The 22,202-nt window shown below is 35.1% G+C and overlaps 1 long non-coding RNA gene across 1 annotated transcript in view; it reads right to left on the bottom strand.

The window, feature by feature from the left end:
* Positions 1-208: 208 nt before the first annotated feature.
* LOC127538165 (uncharacterized) overlaps positions 209-22,202 on the bottom strand; it is a 31,879-nt gene continuing 9,885 nt past the window's right edge. Inside the window, exon 2 of the long non-coding RNA XR_007947690.1 lies at positions 209-781. This is a non-coding gene — a long non-coding RNA (uncharacterized LOC127538165). The remainder of the gene's footprint in view (positions 782-22,202) is intronic.

Genomic DNA, 22,202 nt, shown 5'->3' with positions numbered 1-22,202 from the left:
AAGATTGTCTTGTCTTTGTATTACTAGAGCTTAGCACAATAACTGGAAAACTGAAATACAGTTGGTACTTAATAAATGCTAGTGACTAACAGAATGAGATGGATTTTAGGACATGGCTAATGTGGCCACTGGTTTTGCTTCACTATATATTCCTAACAAGGGTTTGGTTTGATTTGTTTTCTTTACATTAATGATAGGCAGAGATGGATGGGATGGAAAAATCTATTTTCTTTATTTAAAAAAAAAAAAAAAAAAGAAATTGGATCCCAGATCCTCCAGAGGCCTATAAGCTTTGGAATTCTGACACAGTTCAGTGCAAAAGGTTCACAATGTGCTTAATTTTTTTTAATTATTTAGGTTTTAAAGTTTATATATGTAACAGTTCATTATCTGAAATGGTTACACTGATTTCCAATAGTTAAATCTATAATGTACAATATTGTATACAGGAAAATCTATTTATTAAAATGGAATGTAGTATAGTAATTAGATTGTAATTCTGGACAAATCACTTAAATTCTCAGGGGTCTGAGCCAGGGCTTCTTCATATTTTTCCAATTCGCAATCCCTTTTTGTCAGGGAAATTTTTATAACACCCCAGGTATATAGGAAGCTCCAGGAGAAACTCATGGGGTTGGGGCTGAGATGGGATGTCACACCTTGTAGAAAGATATTCCAAGGTGAATTCCTGAAATTCCTGGAGAGCAATCCTGAAGAATTAGGAGATAGTGTATCTTGTGAAGAACACCAAGGAAGCCAGGGTCACTGATTTGCAGAATACCTGAAGGGGGAATGAGAAGCAAGAAATTTAGAGATATATAGGAAGGGGGCCAAGGTAATAATAGCCAGAGGAATTTATAATTGGTCCTGGAGGGAAAAGGGAGCTAATAGAGTTTAGAGGGAGGTGAGAAGCTCAAACATGTGATTTCAGGCTGAAGTCCAGCAATAGTTGTATCTTACTGGCTAAAGAGAGTTTTAAATTGAGCAATGATTTTTTGTTTGAGACATTATTAAAAATGAGGAACTTCAGAACTCTGGAAGAAGTTTGCATTGAAAATTAAAATAATGGGGCAATTAAATGGCATGGTGGATACAGCACCAGCCCTGAAGTCAGGAGGACCCGAGTTCAAATCTGATCTCAGACACTTATGTGACCCTGAGCAAGTCACTTAACCCCAATTCCTTAACCAAAAAAAAAAAAAGTATGGCCTTTGATTCACATTCCCTATAATTATTACTTTTTGCTGTTTTTAAGAATTTACAGGGAATATATAAGATTGTGACATACTCATAACTTTACTCATTAGAACTTGATTCATGAAACAGGAAGAAATCATGGAATTCTAACTTAGTTCCCCTTACCAAAGTCTACAGTTGTACAATGACAAAGAAATATTAGGAGGAATATAACCATAACCCAATTTCAATTACAATTATGACAAGTTTGATCCAACCAGTTGCCAAGTCCATTCAATTTTTTCTCCACATTTCTTTTTTCTGTAACTTTCTTCTCCTATGGTCTCCACACTGGTTCATGATTTCTCCCTTCTCATAGATACTATTGCAGTAGAATCCTAATTGGGTTCTCTGGTTTCTAGTCTATGACCTCCATAATCCATCTGCCTCCTACAAATATTAAAACAATCTCTCTAACATACAAATATGATCTTTCTACTTTCTTGCTCAAGAAGCTTCATTGTTCAATTATTTCAGGCATATCCAACATTTCATAATCTCACGTGGGTTTTCTTGGCAAAGATACTATTTTGCCATTTCCTTCTCCAGTAGATCCATTTTGTCAGGCAATCAGAGGTGAAGTTACTTAGAAGTCATATAGCTTGGAAGTGTTTAAAGTTGGATTGAAGCCTGGTCTTCCTAACTTCCAGTTAGCCACCAGCTACCTTCATAAAAAGTTTCAATGGTTCCCAGTTACCTTGGGATAAGATGCAAACTCCTCAAGATATTTAGAACTCTTGACAAATTTGATCCTATTTACCTTTAAAGACATTATGAAGAGGCTCTTTGAACTTGTGTGATAGATAGTTTCTACTCATCTTAAGTGATATATGATCTCTAAAACATTATTTTATCAGAAATTGCTAAAATGAGCCCATCTTGTTCCTATTATCAAGCATGATGGGAATTCATTTTCTCAAACTGTCTTTAAGATTGTCTCAACATATCAGGACACATCCTTGTCACTTCTTAGATCTTGCCTTTATTTCTTCTTCCTTCCCCTCTATATGAGCTATAAAAAGTCATGTCCCCCCAAAATTAAGTTGCATAATCACCTAACTCTGCCATGCTTAGTTGTGGTTGATTAAGTCTATGAAGCTATTTCATGTAATAAATGGAAAAATTTTGTAACATAGATTGGATGTCTATGTCTAACCACTATGGTCTCCCAAATCTATTTCATGTTACCACTTCACATAATGACTTTATTTCACTTCATAAAGAGTCATGATTTTTGGTTTATAATGTACTGCTCTCCCTTCACATACTATGTGAACTAAACTGGCCTACTTGCTGTTCCCCAAATTATGCCATCTTTTGCTTCTTCTTTTTTATTTTTCCTATTCTGGAATTCACTTCTTTCTTAGTATCTCCAACTCCCTTCAAGATAGTACATTTGCCATCCCCTGTGGGAAGTCTTTCCAAATCCCTTTAGTTGTTTATGCTGCCTCTCCTCCTCTTCCAATTATTATTTCTTGTTTGCATGTTATATCCCTGCAGTAGGATGTAAATTGTTTGAGAGCAGGATCTGTTCTTGTCATTGGGCCTTTAACATAATAGGTATTTATTTACTTTATTGGATTGGATGCTTGGAAGATGTGTGGGGTTGAGGTTGTGTGAGAAATCTCAAGGAGTATGTACTGAGTTGCTTTGGCCCTTCCTGGGAAAACACAAGCTCACCTCTGAAGGACTGGTCACTTTGGAATGACACATCAAACACTGGGTAATCTTTTGTTCCCTTATTCCATATCAGATAAATCTGACTTTTAGATTAATTGCCATTTTGATTCTTCCAAGATTTTTGTGTTCCAATATTGAAAGTCTTATAACATCACCAGGAAGATACTGGCCTTAAACAGATGGACTATTTCAGTAGCAAGTAGTTTAGAATCATTGAAAACATTGCACAATTTCCTAAATGTCAACCAGACCGATCTCCTCTTAACTACTACTTAATTTAAGGCCCAGCTTAGCATCTAGCCAAGCTATCATATGCACACATAAACATATAAATATACATGTACTATATATTTGTGTAGACATATGCATTGTGCATAGAGATACATACAGAGGGTATTGGACTAACATAATTCAACAATCTGCCTTTCTAACTTGATGGCATCATTAGGACAATCTGTTACATTCATGTACTTTGTTTTTCCAGAGTAGATAGTGGGACCAATTTCACAATTTCATTATTATTGATTTCTCTGAAGAGATTTTAAAGTATTCTGGGATTTAGTATCAGTAGAAGGTCAGAAGGATGACACTTTTCAAATGTGATGTGTACCATGTAATAAGTGTAGTGAAAATGAGTCTTTGCTATGTGATAATATTTGAATAATCATTCAAAAGTTCATCTATAAATCTTTATTAAGTACCTGCTATGTCAAGCAGTAGGAGAGATACAAAGTTTAGATGAGAGATGGTCTGATTTTCATGAAATTCATAGTCTAGTAAGGGGATAAGACATGTATACACAAATAATAATAATCTATAATATAGGCATTATAGGCACACAAAACCTAGTGTGCTATGAGTTCCAAAGGCAAAAGTAATACAAACATGGGGGATACAGAAGAAATTATACCTGAGATAGGCTTTAAAGGATAGATAGGATTTTAATCCTTGAAAATAGGAAGGACATTGCAGGCACAGGAGTAGAAAAACACAAATTCAAAAGAGAGAAGAGTCTGCTAAGTTGAAGCAGTTGTCAGGAGTAAATAAAAGAAGTGATATTCTATACAGTCTGAAAAGTACAATGGTACTAAATTATAGAAGGTCTTGAATGTCAGGTAAAGGAGTTGAACTTTTCTTCCACAAGCAATAGGGAACCAATATAGTTTTGTTTTGTTTGTAATAGAGAAATAACACAATTACCTCTGTGTAAAATGAAGACTATTATCAGAATACAGTGACCACTGACCATCACAGCCCCTTAAGATCATATAACCTCTGATACAGACATGTTCAAGGACTGAAATGGGTTCAAAAGATCTTAACAAAGATATAACTATTAAGTAACCAGCATCATAGAACCATCATTACTCATACTTTTGGAATAGGTCTGCATATGAAATATCAAAAAGAATGTTCCTAGGTATATAAATGACAAAGGATAGACACACACATGTACACACACACACACACACACACACACACATGTGCGCGCACAACACACACACACACACACAAACACACACACACACACAAACACACACACAAAACTAGGTAAATGGGTCCTAAAGTGCTGCACTGATTACTGCCCCACCTGGAGGGGTCACCTGCTGATTCTCTCCTTCCAGTACATTCATCCCCATCGTAGTGGTATAAGGATCAGTTTAGAAACACCAGCCCAAAGCTCCAGGCTTTCCCTATTCATGTATATATGTATACAAACTAAAAGGCTACCTCAAAGTGGGATACCACTGGCAGAAGCTGCTACCTTCCTTCCCATCACCTGCACTTATTGAGCTGACAGTTCATCAATGAAAAATAACAAGACAAAGGAAAGGAGAGAGGTAGGAAGACCTTTCAAACATATGCAGCTAAAGAATAGCTAGGTGGTGCAATGGATAGAATCTCAATCATGGAGTCAGCAAGACCTGACTTCAAATCTAGCTTCAAATACTTACTGGTTGTGTGACTGGTCACTTAACCCAGGTTACTTACACATATTGACACAATGTAGCCAAGTATTTAGGCTTCTTTACTTTTACTTCTTTAGGAGTTATTTTCTATCTGTTAATTATCCACAGTTTATCCTGTATGTATCTTATTTGTACAAAGTTCTTTGCATCTTGTCTTCTTCCTCCATTAGACTAATGAGCTCCTGAGAAGAAGAGACTGTCTTTTATATTTCTTTGTATCTTCAGGGCTTGACACACAGGGCCTGCTTAATAAATGCTTATCTGTTTAACTTGTGAAGAAGTTCCTTAATAAACTTAATACAATTACAGTGTGATTAGTCATAGGCTGACTGAGGGATCAGCCACAGTCTTGATGACCTTAAAAAAAAAAAAAAAAAAGAAAAAGCAAGCTCTGAAGAATTAATCGTATATGCTCATAAAAATGATAGAAAAACCTCCGGTTAAAATTAGGATGTGAAAGCTCTGTTACATATACTTCAACAATGACTTTCAAAAGCTCCCAAATCAAACAATGATCAAGAAATCCAAAGAGAAACACCAATAAGCACCCTCATTTGGCCCAGGATTGCACACAAAAACCAGCCAGATGCCACAGGCTCTGGAAAGAGAGCATGGACCCCTCCCAAGGGAGGTCAATACAAACCAGTGAAAATGTCTGGAAACCTAAAAATGATCACTGACTGTGAAAGCAGAAAAAAAAAAACTATTGATAACTAGCAATATAAAAATTTCAAATAAAATTTAGCAAAAGCTACCATAACACTGAAAATAGTTCACTATATTAACAACAACAAAATCACATGATTATTTCAATAGATGATAGAAAAGGATATGACAAAAATATAACATCCATTCCTATTAACACATTTAAATGCATACAAAATAAATGAACTTTTTCTTTAAATGGTAAAGGACACTGATCTAAAAAGAAAAGCAAGAATAGCAGAAAAATACTAATGCCTTTTTTCCAGTAAAATTCTGGGTAAAGCAAGAATGTCCATGGTCATCACGATTATTTGATATAGTTCTAGAAATGCTAGCTGTAAAAATTACAAGTAAAAGATACTGAGGGAATCAAATTTATCACTCTTTGTATATGATAGAATGTCTTCCTTAGAGAACCTTTAGAAAACTATAATTTAATCAAAACATTTCATAATCTTAGCAAAGTAGCAAAATACAAAATAAATCCATACAAATCATAAGCTTTTCTGTGTAGTAGCAATAAAACCCAGCAGGAAGATACAGAAAGCGAATTCTGTTACAATTAACATACAGAATGTATAAAATATTTGGAAGTCTACCTCCTGAGATTACATGGGAGTTATATAAATACAACTATAAAATTATCTTTGCAGAAACAAAAACACAGCTAATTGGTATATATGACAATATTAACTACATTAATTTACTTTTTCATTACCATATCAATCAAGTTACTAAATGATACTTTATAGAACTAAAAAATAATAATAATAAAATTCAACTGGAGGAATTCAAGAATTCTAAAGGAAATAATGCCTAAGTTGAGAATAGGCTTATCCATTGTTGTTTAGTCATTTTTCAGTCATGTTCAATTCTTCATTATGCCTTTTGAGGTTTTCTGACAAGGATAACGGAGTACTTTGCCTTCCTCCCCAGATCATTTCACCAAAGAGTCACATAACTAGTAAATGTCTGAGATCAAATTTGAACTCAGGTAGAGAGATTTTCCTGACTCCAGGCCCAGCACTCTATGCAATGAAATGCCTAGCTTCAGTTTATCCATAACAGACTTCTAATTAAATACTAAAAACAAGTCATTATAAAAGCTATTTACTGCTTATTAAAAAGTAGAAAAGTTAATCAACAGGAAAGCTTAAAAATTCAAGATCCAGGAACAAGCAAGCACAATAGTAGCAAAATATGTGATCAATCCAAAGATCACAACTCCTGGGAAAGAAGTCACTATTTGACAAAAACTGCTGAAAAAAATGGAAAAGTAGTCTGTAAGAAATTAGGCACATCTCACATTTAGATATAAAATGTCACAAGATAAATAGTAGGGTCTAGGAATAAATACTTTTTCATAACCATGAATGGAAGAAGATTAATTGACCATACAAGGGGAAAGAAAGAAACAGGAGATAAAATGAAATGTTTTGATTATATAAATTTGAAAAGTTGTTTGCTTTTTCTTTTGTTGTACAAAATCAAGTCACCTAAAATTTGAAAGTAAATGGTTAACTGGGAAAAATCTCTGCAGCAAGTTTCTCTGATAAAAATTTTATATCTAAGATATTTGGGGAATTAATTCAAATCTTTGAGAACAGCCATTTCCCAATATATAAATAATCAAAGGCTATGAATTGACAGTTCTCAGAAGAAAAAGAAGCTATCAACAACCATTTGAAAAAATGTTCCAAATCACTAATAACAAGAGAAATGCAAATTAAATTGATTCTGGGCTTCCCTCTCATACTCATTTTCTGATTGTCAAAGATGATTAAAAAAAAATAAAAATGACAATTGTCAACTAAGTACAGCCATTCTGAAAAGCAATTTAAAATTATACTCCAAGAGTCACACAACTGTCCCCACCCTTTCACTAGGTAAGTGGCTTAAAGATTCTTATCCTCAGATTTTGCCTATGATGGTCTACAAGTATCTCATTTTGTCCTAGTTTTTAACTTAAACAATCAGAATAGCCTTAGTTAGGTCTTACCTAGAACAAATAATAAGTTCCTAAAAGATCTGGAAAAAAATATGTTCTGATTAATTGAATACTTTATATTGGTTGTTTTAAGGCTAGGGTTTGATTCAGTGAAACACATCAGAAAGGTATAGAAGCAAACTATTATGATTTTTTTTAAAGGCTTAGAGGAAACTTTTTTTAAAAATAAAAATAAATGTCACACATTAGTTATTTTATTTTTCATTTCTTTCATATAAAGGAAAAATGCAGAATGTGCCAAAAAGAAAGTCCTGCTTTTGAGCTTTTTTTGCTATTTGTTTTCTTAAATTAAAAAAAACAAGTTTACTATGTTAACATTTTTAATTTAAGAAATTTCCTAAAATGAAAATTAATGAGATTCATTAAAATACATACCATTCTTTCTTATTTTAATGTATATATAAAGAAAGAAAATAAAGTAGAATTGAGAATTTGAATTTATTTTCTAATTACAGAATTCTTCTTATACACTAATATCAGATAGCCTGCTTAAAATAAAGAGACTTTAAATAGGATGCCCTTGAGTATTCAATGTAAAAATCACCAACTATTCTTCAAACAAGAGAGATTTACTAGACATCAAAAATAGGAGTCTTTCTTCATTACTGATTTATTTTCCTATCATAAAAAAACTGCTATTACTGCTTCTTAATTTGACACCAAATAATCAAAGATCAACTAAAAAACACTAAAAAACAATGTGAATCAAAATCAGAACATTTTTAGGAAAAATGTTGATGGAATTGTCATTTAATTCTCTTTTTTTTCCTATTGATTGAATTTGCAAAATTATATAAACTCCACTCAAAAAAAGTCGTTACCCTACATTAAAGAAATAGTCATATATAATAAAAATTTATATTTATTAGTATTTTATAAAATTTCCCCTAGCTGCACTCAACCCAGTTTCTAGGGAGTCCCTATGGGACAGAGAACCTGGATAGTCCTCCCAAAGGGTTGAGATTCAGATCACTTGGATGTCTTATTATAAAGCTACCATCTGTGTCAGGTAAAGAATAAATCATTATTTATATGAACTGCAGGACTTCACTGAATGGTCTGTGGCTTTGAAATTCAATTGCTAAACTATGGAGGAACGCTCTTAGTGGGGACTGGACTAGTAGCAGAATCTGATTGTGTCAGCCAAACAATTGAATATTCCTTCATTTGGGTATTCACTAATGGCTGGTTTCTCCTTCAGCATAAAGGAATACTACTTTGGAAAGTTTAATGGTTTACTTTATCAGTGTATTACATTGCCATGGTTATTTGGCATGTCATAGCTACTTCTACTATGGTTGCACTGATTATGTACTCCTTTATGGTATACCTTGAATCCATTTTCCTCTGATTCTCTTCCAGTACTATGCAATGGCCAAACCCTGTAACATCTGCTGGTTCTTGCAATTGTTCAGTTGCCTTTAGCCACTAAGACCTCATTGAGTACCAGCATAGACTTCTTAAAGACCAGCTTTGCTTGTTGACTTCAGCCTTCACCAAATGGTCATTTCCGAGCAGAGGTGGTATTTGTCCTCAATTATTACCAGTATACAAAACAGAGAGATTCTGTGACACCTATAGCTTATTATATTCTGAGAAAGAAAGCATGATTTGCTTGAATATGGACTTCGTAGAAGAGAATTGTCATAGCCAAAGCACCAGAAAACAAAGAACAAATAGCATAAGAGAAGGGGAGATATTATCTTAGGTCAAGGAACAAATTACAGTGATGAAAAATATCAATCATGAGCCTCTAAAAGGGGCTGTGGATATGGAAATGAGTTCAAATCTGCCTCAGACACTTCTTAGTTATGTGATTCTAGGTAACTCACTTAACTCTGGTTTGCCTCAGTTTCATCATCTGTAAAATGAGCTGGAGAAGGAAATGGCAGACCATTGCAGTATCTTTGCCAAGAAAACCTCAAAAGATGTCACAAAGAGTTAGAAATGCCTGAAAACAACTAGACAACATTAAAAATGCTTAACTTCTGTTTTCAGACATAGTTTTTGCAGCTGTCTTGGATTAGAAACATGTTTATCATCTCTTTTAAAGTGGCAAAGACCTCTTCCAAATCAATAATCACATACAAAAAAGAATGTGGGCAACCACTATAGAAAGTAAGCAATATCAATACCCAACATTTCTGGCTAGTAGGCCTAAGGAACAGATCCTTGTCTTCTTCTACCTCTTCTTCCCTCTATTCACCACAATTGAGCAAGAAGAAATGTGGGCTGGTAATGAGTACTCCAGTTTTTAGTTACAAATTAGGGGACTTTGAGATAACTGCCTTCAGTGAATGGTAAAAACATAATCCTGGAAATTAAACCATACCAATACCCAATAGGTACCAATAGTCTCTGAATATCCCATCTGCTCTGATTTCCACCAACCTACAACAGCAATATCCTAAAAGAAAGGAATCACGGGATGGGATATTAAAGGATTAGCCACACAGTCATGCTTTCTCTTAGGTGTAGCTTTGGCTTCTTTCCAGAAGGCTCAATGCCAATTTTAAAAATTTAATTACCAAAACAGTGAATTATGGGATAGGGTTTGTTTGGCCATTCCACGAGTCTATTTTTATGGTAGAGTTGTCCAATAACTGAAAGATTACATAGATAGTATATGTTTGTAGAGGACTCAGTTGTATGGAACTTATTTAGTTCCATTCAATAGCATATAAGTAGAAACAGAAGAAATCAGATGGTGAAAATAAAGTAGGGTTGACAATTGGCAGATCAGAACATCAATAGGAAATAGAACCAAGAAGGATTCTATCAGTGTGCCAGGTCTCCAAACCTGATGGTTCCCAATTCTTATTTAAGCATTGCCATTTATTAAAAATAAAATGACTGTTTCCCTTTTCCTAGGCCAAATCAGCCTAGAGTTGAACTGATTCACTGAAGCTTAAAGATTCAGAAAGAAGGAATTCAGTCAGAACAGGTAGGAGTCATGGTGATGATAAAAAAAAAATAATAATAATAAGGACTATATCACCCAGGGCATGTCATTTAAACTTTCCATGGCCTAAGCAACTCTTTAAAGTTGCAAAAAACAGAACAGTTTCATAACTACATTGTTATTTGTTTCCTTACTTATAGTCCTGATCAATAACAATGAAAACACAGGATTAAACAAAAAAACCTCTGAAATAGATATCTATTTCTATGTATTTATATCTATACTTATAGATGTAATACATAGCCATAAAGTGACTTAGCTGAGACGTAATCAAAAGTCTTCCTAACTCTAAGTCCAAACAAAAATGCAGATTAAATGCCCATCTCAAAGTCCATCAATAAATTCCTCAAGAGTTATAAAATCTGTTCACCACCTGGAAGCCACAGCTAAAAGTGGATTAAAAACAACTTCAGAGTTTGTATGTGCCCCAACACTGACTATAAAATAAAAGAAAGTCACTCTTCTAAAATAAAAGCACATTTTTAATATGTTTCCAGGATATGAAATAATCAGATGAAACCCCAAGGCTGATTCAGTAACTATGAAGACCAGAAGAGCAAGATAATTTGTTCCAAGAAAATGAGAACATGTAGAGAATTTATTTTTAATAAATGGTGTTGCTTAAGTAAGATTTGAGGTGGGAACCAGCAGGTTAGGAGACCTGGAAAACCAGCCAAGCAATAAAACATTAGCATACAGCACCATTTGGGACATAGAACTAGACATCTTTCCTCCGGGTCTGGGTTTTCTGCTTTGCTATTTAATTTACTATGTGATTTAGAGGATAGTTCTTTAGCCTCTCTTGGTGAACTCAAAACAAGAATACAATGGTTGTAAAGCTCTTCTGAAATACCAAGCTTAAAGAGGTGATTTGAACAGGTAAAATATCCATAGCATCATTATTTTTGTTTTTATTTGACCCATTTGTCCTCAATGATTATTCAAAGCTTTAAAAATTCAAACATCCAATTCAGTTCTTTGATCCCTATGTGGAGGTGTATAAATAGGACACTATAAAAAGAGTCCTATCTTTAGGGTATCATCTATTATCTAGAAAACACTGTCAATCTAACCCAGATACTGTAAAATTATGGAAATATGGCTTCCATTTCACAAGATAAAGATCCAGGAAAAATCAATAGCCCCTTAAATCTCCTAAAAAATTTTAAGGAGTAATACAGCCCCAGTCCTAATTTTTGCTTTCCCACCTTGAGTTGGACATTGAAAACGAAAGTGTTACGGTGGGATTCAACAGATGGGAGGGCATGATGGAAACAGACAGATCACAATTTTATTTTAATTTAAAATCAGTGTGTTAATTGGGTTAGAATCCTGCAGCTGAGAGAAGGAGGAGGAGGAGGAGGATAAAAGAAATGGAGTGTATTTTTAGCTCTATCTTTAGAAATTACACTACTTCTTGCTTCAGCTCTGAGTCAAAAGAGTGGTGGGTGAGTTTGAAAGGATCAGAAGGTTAAAGTTTCCTTCACATGGGAAGCTTTGTTCTGGGGGACAGAGGATATGCCTAAATACATGAAGAGTGTGTGTTTGTCCTACAACCCTGCTCTGCGATGCTGGATAAATTTTTTGTTCTTTTATGAGGTAAAGCACCAAAGACTGCCTCACCCACAGAGGCTATTTGTCTTTTCTTGTGTTACAGAATTATGATTGAGCATGTACATCTGGAATATGGCTTCCTATTTGTGAATACTGTACAATCTATGAATACTGTAGGTTCAAAATGCATTATATGGTGATTCACAAATTCATTTTCTAATTTTTGCCTTTTCTACTGGTCTTAAACTGAGAATAAAATCAAAGAATCAGCATGTTTTATTTCTCAACCAGCACAAATTGTTACTTGTTTTTACTGAAACAGACCAAGCAGTGCTGGAACTAGGTAGGGTTATCAGAGCTTTTTCCCAGGATGTCAGAATAAAAGGGTTTGACAGCATTTGCAATCTTCCAGTAGAACAACAGGGCTTAACACCTAATTAGCAAAAATAATTAATTAAAATAGGAAACTACAGATGGTGGCCCAGGTCCCTCTATGCTCCCTCAAAATAAGGTGTACTTTGTCTCTTTGCCCTGGGCCTGTTTCTAATAGTTATCAAAATATACAAAAATGCTCTACAACCAAGGTAAATTGGATTTTTTTGGTGAAACATCTATTCAAATTTAACTAACCATAAAATAGCTTTTAATTTCTGAAAATCATATTAAATACGTAAGCAATAAAATTTGTAATTTAGGGCAGTACAAGAGAGTAGAAAGAGGAGAGATTTTATTTCTCTCCTCAGTACTTTGCATAGGGCCTGGCACTTAAATAAATGTTTACTGACTGACTGAATTCCACTTCTAATACTAGTTATGTGACCATAGGTCTCAATTTCTTTATCTATAGAATGGGCATGATAATGAAACCTATAACAATAGTTATTGCAAGGATCAAATGAGACAGTATATTTATGTAAAAGCACTCTGTAAACTTTATAATGCTCCATAAATGGGGCTTTCATAATTAGAGGATCTTTTGTAATTAGTAATATAAACCACAGCAAAGTCAGTCCCTTGATTATAGACTAGATTATCAGGAGTAATAACACCTCTTTCATGTATTGCTTTATACTTTTCAAAGCAGTCTCACACCCATTATTGTGTTGATCCTCACAATAAATCTGTAAGTGGATGGAACAGGTGCTTTTATTCCTGTTTTATATAGGTGGAAATTCAAGAACAGTGAGATGACTTTGTTTAAGGTCACAATGCCAATTAGCAAAAAAAAAAAAAAAAAAAAAAAAGGCTAATACATAGTTCACAGTTCATTTAGGTCAAAATAGATCTACTATTGTTGAGTAGTTTCAGTCATATTTGACTCTTCCCCTATTTGGGAAGATACTTGGCAGAGATATTGGTGTGGTTTGCCATTTCCTTCTCTAGTTCATTTTACAGATGAAGAAACTGAGGTAAACAGGGTGACTAGCTTAGGATCACACTGCTACTGTCTGAGACCAGATTTGAACTCATGTTTTCCTAAATCCAGGGCACGCTTTCTATCCATTGCCCCTCAAGGCAAAAAAGAGAACACGAAAGTCTTTCATATTCTGTGTGAATGAGATGAGGTGAGATCTTTCAAGATAGTTGTGAAAATCGAGTAAGGCTTCATCTACCTCAGAGTTGGAGTAGGCCTGAAGGACTTTGAAGATTAAATCAAGGGCATACTTAAGTCCCCTTCCTTTTCTCCTCCCATGGCATCATTTTCTCCCTATTTTAGTCAAATATGGGCAACTATGTACTTATTGGTCAAGTTCAATTTCTTGGGTAGTTCCTGTGTTTAGAATCTGAGACCCTCAGCCAATGAGAATGAGGGTCAGTGGTGGGAGGGGGTATTTGCATTAGGGATAAAGTGTTATCCTGCCTCAGAAGGTGCTTCCTCCCTTCAATTGTCTGCTCTATGGGTGGGACCCCCTTCTCACGAGAATGTATAATAAACTTTGCTTTGCTTCTAGAGATCTCTCCAGCTTTTTTTTTATTAAAAATGGTGACCTCTAAACCACACATGTAGAAGCAACAATATTAGAGTGACTCGGGTCATAAGCCATTAAGTTCCTAGAAAACATGAGAGTGCTATAGGTACTTGGGAGTGCTATAGGTTAAATATAAACTTAACCAGCTCCTGCTAAATGGTAAATTCTACAGAGTCCCCGAGAGGTATCTTTTCTAAACTTTCTATATCTTCTCCTATCCTTTGAAACAGTGCCCTGACTTGTGATTTTCTAACAAACTTCTCCACCAAAGGAGATCCAACCCACTTGGTCGAGAAGTCCTGAGACACATAGAGCTTAGATGACTTGGCCAAGTAATCAATGGCAGTAAGTATAGACCTAAATTTCAACCCAACTCTTCCAGAGTGCAGAATTAAACCCTTTGTCCACTACATCACTTTGCCATTCCTGTGCTGTTTACAGAAACAGGAGGTTCTAAAAAAAGGTTTGTTGAACTGAAATGTTTATTTTTTTTTCCCAATGCAAATAAGAGGCACAGAGACTTTGAGCCTGTTTGTTTCCATTGTCTCAAAATATATTATCAGCAGCTACTCTAAATTAGGTGTGTTAGGTAGGACTAGGCTGTCCTAAGTAGTATTTGAATGATATATATATATTTTTAAACAAAGCCAGCTTTTACAGGAAGCTGTGCAAATGACTCAATATCACTCCTCATTCCTAACCAAAAAGCTCTGGGTTGGGCTCGGAAAAAGACATTGCTTAAGGCAAGGCTCGGCCTAGGCAAAACAGGAGGAGGCTATGTAGCTTTGACCTTCTCCCTTCATCCTACCCTTGGCAGGAGTTATGTCAGTATCTTCCCTAATAAATGTGCTTCTCCTCCAAACTTCTTAAAGGCAACACATCTTCCAGTAACTTTGGTATCTTCTAAAAGTCTCTTACTTCTTTCTCAGGCCCTATCATTTACTGGATATCTATAAATCTATATCTTTCTCTATCCATCCCCTCTTCCCAACTCAGTCTGTAGTGTAAGCCCTTATCACTTCTCACCTGGATGACAAATAACCTCTTAATAGGTGTTCCTGACTCTAAACTTTCCCCCTGTTCTAACCTTCTACTACACAGCTGTCACAATAATTATCCTAAGATACAGATCTGCCCAAGCCGATTTTGCTCAAAAACCATTAGTGTCTTCTGCACTGTTTATAGTATAAAATATCAACCCATCTGCCATTTAAAGCCCTCCACCTTCCTTTGCAGCTTTATTGCATATTACTGTCCTTAATGAGTTCCACAATCCAGCCAAACTACTACTGGGATTTGTACATACAGGTAATGACCCATGCCTGGAATGTACTCCCTCTTTATTTCTGCTTCTCATAATCCTTCTCTTTGTGGAATCTCCTCTAAGATACTCACCCTGTTCCTACTCTAACTCCAGAGAGTTACTAGTGATTCTTCCCCAACTCTCTTCTTCTTACATATATACATACACACACACACACACACACACACACACACACACAGATAGTATCTATCCACCAATAAAATATCAGCTCCTTAAGGGAACTTGCTAGGTTAATTAATTAACATTAATAAACATTTGCTGAATTGAATAGAAATGCTATATGAAGAATAGAATGTATTGATAAGGTTTTTGTCCTGTTAAGCCATGTCATTTTTAAAAAACTGGTTTTTAATGGTAAGTGGATGGATCAACATTCTGACCCAGCAATAAACTGAGTAATTATTACATACTTTATTATAATTTCAAATGAAAAAGCAACTGTAAAATTTCTCTGTCTAAAAAAAAAAGTCTAGACAGGAAAAGAAAATAAAATTTTACTTCAACATTCCTTCTTTTCTGAATTTTACCTAGCCTCGTCAAACTTCTGTTAGCCATTTGTAATGATAGGATAGTAAAATCATAGATTTAGAGCTAGAAGTATCCTTAACGGTTATCTAGTCCAGCCCCCTAGTTCTTGATATGATGATGCACATAGAGGTAAATGGCCACTTTAGAAGAAACTTGGAAAACAGGAGTAGGTGTTATGATGTTCTAGATAAAAAAGTGTAGACTTTAAGAACTCAGGTAGTATTTTCATCTCTGCAGATGACTGAAGTTAATAATTTCAGCAGAGAAAGATTAAAAAATGATCATCACAGAATTCATATATACATATATATTTAAATTTAAATAATTTTTTAAAAAAGGTAGTGAGTGGGAAATGGTGAGCTATTAGCCAGGGATGTATGCATCTAATTAGAAAATAATAAGAAAATAATAATAAAAAAATTTGCCTAGAGATTTGATAATCTGAACAAGGGCGTTTTAAGCTGAAAAAAAGAGAGAGCAAGGATAGCCAAGAACAAGGCAACTGATGCAGGTATGGAGATCACTTGAAAGTCAGGCAGGAAACGAAGCATGGATAATGGTCCTAGAGAGGCAGTTACCAATCAAGAGAGCAGGGCTCCAGAGTCAAAGGTTTTCTAGCACAAGAAAGTGGATAGCAAGAGTATAAAGGAGATGTCTCTGAGTCTGTCTCTCATGTCTCTGCCTCTCTCTGACAAAAACAAAGCAGCTAATATATCTCCTTTCCTTAATGGTAATGTCAAAAGGCAGAAGAATCTACAATCTGTATCGCATTCTTCCCAACAAGAAGGAGCAAGTTACCAATAGAGAAATGCGTCAAAAATTAAAAAATAAAAACTTGAGTAGGGAAGGGACCATTCCATCCTAGAGTTTGGAATAGAAAAAAGGGATACTAAGAAGAGCATAGTAAAGGATTTCAAGAAAGGATAAGCATAGTAAAAGTGATTAATATAATCACAGAATTCTAGACCTATTCTCTCACCAGTACATAGGCTCCAGTGAAAGTAGGCTTATATTTTGAAAACATATATGGCAATGGCTAACTCAGATCCTTCAGTCCTTTTGTAGGAATTCCCAAGATACTCTTTTTTTTACTGTTACTTTCTTCGGTCTTGAATCTGCTATTCTTATTGAATCTAGTCTGTCCTTAGCTCTCAAGGGAGATATTGCCATCAGCAGGATATTACAAGGACTCTGAGTTCAAATATTCCATCCCTTCAAAATTTATGAGACTCCTCTGACAATGAGGAAAGAGAGACTGAAAGTAAGGCTGAGACTAGAGTCCACCATGGACCAGACCTCTGCTCCTTCCTGCTGATAAATTCCTTTTAATTTAGGAGTTTAGATTTCCATTGTGAGATATCCTATGCTCTAGTTTCAACTGTCTAATGGTTTTACACAGATTGTAAGGACATAACCAAGTCCCTCAGTCAATCAGAATAGACTTCCCAGCTTCTCAAGAAGGTATTGAGATCAACTTCACATGTAGTGAACAATCAAGACACATCTTTATTGGATAAATGGATCAGAATGCAGCACATAGTCACTTCAAATAGTGTGGAGTGATTTGATAGATTGATACTATCAATACCAATGACTGCAAGAGCACAAAACTAGAATCTAAAGGGGTATCCCTCAATTGGGGAATGGCTTAACAAATAACATATGAGTGTAACAAAATATGCACTTTAAGAAGAAAGAGATGATTTCAGATTTAAGGATATAACAGCAGAGCAATTTATAAAATAACAGCAACATTCTAAAAAGATAACTGTTTTGAAAAATTTAAGACTTTGATCAATGCAATGACCAATATTGTCTTCAAATTACCCACCTCCTGACAGAGAAGGTGTAGGAAAAAGACATACTTTTTTGGGATATAATCACTCGAACTGTTTTTGTTTCATTATGGCTATCTATTACAAGGGGTTTTCTTTCCTTTTTAAATTTGAATGGGGAGGGGGAGAAATTAGCAATAATAAGAGAGGGGAAGCCACTTAAATATTTATTAAAACTCACAGAAGAGAACAGAAGGAAATTCAGAAGGAAATAGACAAGCAATTTTTTGAAAATAACACGACATTTTTATATGCTTTTTTTTTAAAGCAAGTGTATGAAAACATAAACTCATTGTTAATATGAAGATCCTCTTTTTGTATTCTGTTGCATATTTGGAAATAATAACTTTTTATGTTTAAGTTCAGAACCAAAAAATCCCTTGATAAAGAAAAAAAAATAGTTGCAGAAAAAGACTGATGTAGATGAAAACAATCAACTTAGATAATTTTTTTTTAAGTTGGAAATAGGCAACAAATAGGAGATGAATATAAAAGTATGTCACAGTCTTGTGAGAATAGGGTCAGGAGTGCTAAAGTTCATGATAAGCCAAAACTGAGAATGATTAAAAAGAGGGTTTTTTTAAAGATAATATTGCAATAAGGAGAAAAATGAAAAAAGGAACGGGACTCTGGCTCAGGAAATATGGGATAATGATAACAAGTGATGAAGACAACAAAGAACTATTCAATTTCTATTTTACTTCTTATTTCTGTGTAACAGAGAATGATTTTCAAACTGGAAAGCCCAGAACTAACATGGCTAATGGGGAGTTGATTCCTAAGATAAGTAAGGAGCTAATGAGAGAGCACCTACCTGTCCTTGATGAATTCAGGTCACCAGACTCAAATTAGTTGAATCTTCAGGGACTGAAAAAAAAGCTGACATATGTAATTACTCGGCCACCATCAGTGATCTCTAAAAGATTGCAGAGATTGGAAGAGATACCAGAAGATTGGAAAAGGTCAAATATCCTAATTTTCAAAAAGGAGAGAAGGAAAAACAAATTAAATACCACTGAGTTTAACTTCAATTCTACTCAAACTAGAATATATGATTAAATAGATAGTAAGGGAAGATCCAGAAAAGAAAAGTGATGTTCTCAAAGAGCCACTATGATTTGTCAAGGACAGGTGATGACAGATTAACCTCATTTTCTAACCATGTTTATTAGGCTGCAAAATCCAGAGAATGATCTGTATATAGCTTATCTAGATTTTAGCATGCCATTTTACAAAAGTCTTAGGAACTAATAATTCTAGTTTAAAAGACTCTCCCAAAATTAGATGAATTTGTTAAATTTGGAACTGCTTATATGTGCTGAACCTAAAGAGTAATCATAAATGAACTGAAGAATGTCTCCATTAGTGCCCCAGGAATCTGTGCTTACCTTATGCCATTTAATATTTTTATGAATGAGTTGATAGTTCCATGAGCTCTGCCCTGGTCAGACCATACCTGGAGCATTTGCATTGAGTTCTGAGAATATCTTCTTAGGATATCCTTGTCTTTTAGTCATTTCAATTGTGTCCAATTCTTCATGACCTCATTTGGGGTTTTTTTGGGCAAAGTTACTAGGATGGTTTGCCATTTCCTTCACTAGTTCATGAGCTAGTAAGTGTCTGAGGCTGAATTTGAATTCACAAATATGTGTCTTTCTTATTCTAAGTCCAGTACTTTACCCATTGTGCTATCTAGGTACCCAGAAGATATCTGAGGTCATATCAAATAAGAGAGAGTAGAAGGAAAAGCATTTGTTTCTTCTGAGTGAAAAACAATCACCACAACAGCAAAATTTAAGGAAGACATTGTTCCTCTCTTTAAATATCTGAAGGACTAGCAGATGGAAGAGGGACTAGAATCTCTATGCTTCAGCCCAGAGTGCGGTAGAAGGAACAGTAGATAGAAATTCAGAGATATATTTAGGCTCAGCTTAGGGAAAAACATCCTAACTATTAGATCTATCCAAAAGTAGAATTGACTGCCTTGGAAAGTAATGGACTCTCTCTCACTGGAAAGATGCAAGCAAACATTGAATGACCCCTCGTCAGATACGATTTTTGTTCAGGTATTCATTGGCTTAGGATGATCTCTGAAATTCCTTCCAACTCTAATATTTTATAATTCAGAAGATACAGAAGATACAAACAACTCCTGGAGGGGTTGTTGTCCTTCGATCTTAAAAAGGACCAAAATGACAACACTATGCAGTGTCTGACTGTAGCTGATCAAATCAATACAAGTATGTAATGCTCTACTACATGTTGGGCACAAACAATCCATATGAATATTTGGAGTGGAGATGTTTCTAAATTTGTGCATCTTAGGTTTCTTTTGAGCTACTGGAATTCTGCATTGCTCATAGAGCATACCACTCTGGATAGCCCTGTGTCAGTGTCTCCCATATCTCACAATTGATTACAAAGTTCTTTAAAGAGACTTTGAGACTATCCTTATATCACTTCTTCCCACCTCCATATGACCACTTGCCTTGTATGAGTTCTTCATAAAATACAGCGTTGTCACTGTAGCTCCCAGTATAGCTGCATCTGCTACTTCATCATCTGCCTATCAGCACAGGGCTTTGAGGTAGATAAAAATGGTAAAACTTGTGGATGATGTCTTTTACAATTGATCAAACAGGTTTGAGACCCTTCAGTTATCCTCAATCTGGTTTAGCCAGCCTGCCCAAATGGTTTGCTGGGATGTGATTAATGCATAAGTTATACAGCCTCTTGAAGCCACAGGTGGAAGTTGGGTGGTTCAGGTGGATGCCAAAGGTGGAAAAAAAGCTGTCCTGAAAAGGGGTTAATAGCCTTTACACCAGAGAAACTAGTCTTTCCTTAATGTCCTACACCCCACTGGAGGAATATCTGCATTGGTAAAATCACAGGCCCACTGAAGTAAAAATATCCCATTATGCTCATATAACATGTATTGTTAAAATATTCCCCAATTATTGGCTATATGGAATGTTTCTAAATATTTGTTATTATGAAAAAAAAGCTTCTATGATTGTAGGATTTTTTTTCTCATTTAATAACATCTTTAAAGCATACTACTAGTAATGGGGTCTGTATTTATATCTTGCCATATTACTTTCCAAAAAATTGCATCATTTCATAGCTATACAAACAGTGTAATGGTGTGCCTGCTTTTCCATAGCTTCACCACCATTAAATTTTATTGTCATGGGTCACCTTCAAGAGAGCAATGCCAGAGGAATAGTGGGATTGGGAGTTAGACTGAAAGAGTTTGAGGAGGTAGTGGTCACTGAGGAAGTAAACATGATATAAACAATTTGATAATATGTTTAGCAAGAAAAGAAATGAGATAGCACCAAAAGGTTGCAGAGATAAAGGAAGCTGCTTTTTTAAATGACAGGAAGACATTTGCATTTGAACATTTTTCTAGGCAGAGGGGATAGAGCTATTGCAAAGGGAAAGATTAAAAAATGGAAAAGGAATTGGAGAGTAGTGTTATTTATGAGGCAAAATCCCAGAGGATTCCCATACCCTTCTTGTGAAACTTATTGTGTATTTGATACCTCTTAGTATTTCTTTGTCTTTGATAGAAACAACTAGTAAATGAATGCCCACAGGAATCTTTTTTATTCCATTCCATTCTATTTTTATACAATGGATAAAACCATTTCACTTGGAAAAATAACAGAACAAAAGAATGGAGACCATTACAACAGTAGGCACATACTTTACCATCAGGAGACAAGCAAAGAGATAGAACTGCTTTCTGTTATAACTGTAGAAAAGAGGGCCATAAGCAGGTTGCATGCACACATGAGGAAAATAGCAGACTCTTTTATATCCAAAGGAAAACAATATTTTGAAAGTTTATAAGTATCTTTGCAGGCAGGACAAGCAACTTATTTTCCTCCCAACGTTAGCCTTCTGGAGTTGGGGAAACAACTTGCTCCTCCTAAAACTATATAAAACAAGTTATCTCTCTTCATTATTAACATTGCTAAGCAAGCTAGGAGGAGGGTATCAAGCATAGTGACTTGTTCAATATACATTGATGTGGAAGCTAGTTCTACAGTGGACTTGCTCATGTCAAAGGAAAGGCAAACAAAACTCTCTTTTTGCCTCCCTTGGATTTTGGCCCTTAGAAGAACCATCTCTCCAACTATGTTTACCCTTGTTTTCTTCCCAAATCAGATCCTATCTCCTATTCTCCAAGTCTGAGGCAGTCCAGGCAAGGTCTTAAATTCTGGGCTACAGAGTTTAGAAGGAGGAACTAAAGGAAGGCTGGGTCAGAAACATGGCAAAACCAGACAAAAACTTCAGGAACATTGAATGAAATGTCACTACAATAAGGTAAAGCACTTGAGAACTTCCTTTAAAGCTTTATTTTGGTATAGTGTTTTAGTTTTCTTTCCAACAATATGTTTTCCAGTCATCTAAGAGAAAAAAAT

This window comes from Antechinus flavipes, chromosome 5, assembly GCF_016432865.1.
Source record: "Antechinus flavipes isolate AdamAnt ecotype Samford, QLD, Australia chromosome 5, AdamAnt_v2, whole genome shotgun sequence".
Taxonomy (NCBI): domain Eukaryota; kingdom Metazoa; phylum Chordata; class Mammalia; order Dasyuromorphia; family Dasyuridae; genus Antechinus; species Antechinus flavipes.
This window is presented reverse-complemented; position numbering and strand designations above follow the sequence as displayed.